The 2,126-nt window shown below is 35.1% G+C and overlaps 1 protein-coding gene and 1 pseudogene across 4 annotated transcripts in view; one reads left to right on the top strand and one right to left on the bottom strand.

The window, feature by feature from the left end:
• The window catches only part of ESRRG (estrogen related receptor gamma), a 600,546-nt gene that overhangs the window by 167,019 nt on the left and 431,401 nt on the right, over positions 1–2,126 (bottom strand). The gene's annotated exons all lie outside the window — the stretch shown is intronic.
• LOC111728555 overlaps positions 1–2,126 on the top strand; it is a 5,401-nt pseudogene that overhangs the window by 1,414 nt on the left and 1,861 nt on the right.

The raw sequence follows: 2,126 nt of genomic DNA, 5'->3' as shown, positions 1-2,126 counted from the left end.
GTACATGTACATTAAGATTTTACTAGCTAAATTCTAAATTAATTAATATTTCCTTTTACTAAATTCAATTATTCTGTCTAGTATTACTCAGAGATGCCCTAAAAATACGCACATATATAAAATAATAGCTATTTCTTTAGGTCTACTCAAAGCAAGATAAAACTAGATTTAATTCCAAAGAATGTAACTTCCTTTGTTTAACAAATAAAAATTAAAAATTTCTCCTTCTAACTAGAGTTCAAGGAGACAAAAAGAAAAGGTAATTGAGTCTAAATGGCCTTCTGACGTGCTCACAACATTTATGCAAGTGGATAATGACTCTCACATGAAAACAGGAGGAGAAATCAGCCTTTTTCTTCCTAAAATCAAGAATTAAAGAGTATTATTAGTGGAAGGTGGAGAGACATCGTTAGCATCGGTCTAAGACAATGGTTCTCAACCTTCCTAATGCCGCAACCCTTTAATACAGTTCCTCATGTTGTGGTGACCCCCAACCATGAAATTATTTTCATTGCTCCTTCATAACTGCTATTTTGCTACTGTTACGAATCGTAATGTAAATATCTGATATTCAGGAGGTCCTCAAAGGGGTCGTAACCCACAGGTTGAGAACCGCTTGTCTAAGGCAACCAGCCAAAAAAAGTGGTGGAGAAATGGATGTTAGTGAATAAAAATCCAGGGAACTGAGGCAGGAAACTGATGAAGAGGTACTGAAGAACCCTCTAGCTTCACACTTAAGGAATTTCTGAAAATGAATTTCAAAACATTAGGTATTTTTAAGACTTAGTTCTGACTGCCTCTTTTCTAAAAACCTTTAACATTATCTAATCATCGTAACATCTGCAATATTCTTAATTTCCCATTTTTATTTTAACGACTTAATGGAAAATTTTGCCCACGGGCTAAAATCTCTCAAAAAACAGAATAACCTAAAATCATTTGATCATTTCAAAGCTTTTACAATATACGATACAGTATACAGAGGGGGTTAAGAGCACAGGCTCTGGGTTCAAATTTTCTGGGACCCAGTTAGTCTTTGGGCAATTAATTCTCTGTGCTTTACTTTCCATATCTAAAAAAAGATAATTTAATAACAGCAGTATCTACTTCACTGGGATGATGTAAGAATTAAATATGGTAATTAATATAAAAACAACATGTGGCACATTATAAAATTAATATATTCATTATTACTATAAGGTAAATGGTATTCATTATTATTATTATTCTAAATTAACAAATTCTTCATTTCTGGTATAAAGGTATTGCATTGAAATCAGCAGGCTAAAAGCAGCCATGTACAGTATCCACATATGTAATAACTTGTGGATAAGCCCAAGGATACAATACTTAGATCTTCAAATTTAGGGTATATCTCAAGCCCGTCAAAAATGTTTGAACATTAGGGGAGTTATTATAAAAAGAAAACAGGAAATAGAACATGCTGGAAAGAATACAGAGGAATTGGAACTCTTATACTCTGTTAACTGCAATATAAAATGGTGCACTGCTATGGAAAACAGTATTGCGGTTCCGCAAAAAATTAAAATATTTGGGAGGCCAAGTCAGGAGGATTGCCTGAACCTGAAAATGAGCTACGATGATCCTACTGTACTGTAACCCAGAGCAAGTGATGATCCATCACTCCCACTTCTTAGGACAAGGATATATCCAAAATCACTACAAGTAGCATCTCCAACAAGCGCTTGTACACCATGTTTGCTGTAATGTTATTTACAATAGGCCAGAGGTAGAAGCCACCTAAGTGTCCATCAATGGATGGATAAAGAAAATGTGGTGTATACACAAAGGAAAATCAGAGCAGCGGTTTCACTTTCAGATATTTCAGTTACCCAAGGGACAGCACAATAAGAAATTTTGAAAGAAAGAGAAACCTAATTCCCATAACTGTTATTATAGTATATTGTTATAATGGTTTTATTTTATTATTGTTGTTACTAATCTCTTACTGTGCCTGATTTATAAATTATACCATATCACGGGTAGGGCATGGTAGCTCACACCTGTAATCCTAGCACTCTGGGAGGTCAAGGTGGGTGGATCAACTGAGCTCAGGAGTTCAAGGCCAGCCTGAGCAAAGCGAGACCCCGTTGCTACTGAACACG

Source organism: Otolemur garnettii, unplaced genomic scaffold (assembly GCF_000181295.1).
Source record: "Otolemur garnettii isolate 467f Iridium unplaced genomic scaffold, OtoGar3 scaffold00168, whole genome shotgun sequence".
Taxonomy (NCBI): Eukaryota; Metazoa; Chordata; class Mammalia; order Primates; family Galagidae; genus Otolemur; species Otolemur garnettii.
Note: the sequence above shows the minus strand (reverse complement) of the source record. Positions and strands in the feature narration are given on the sequence as shown.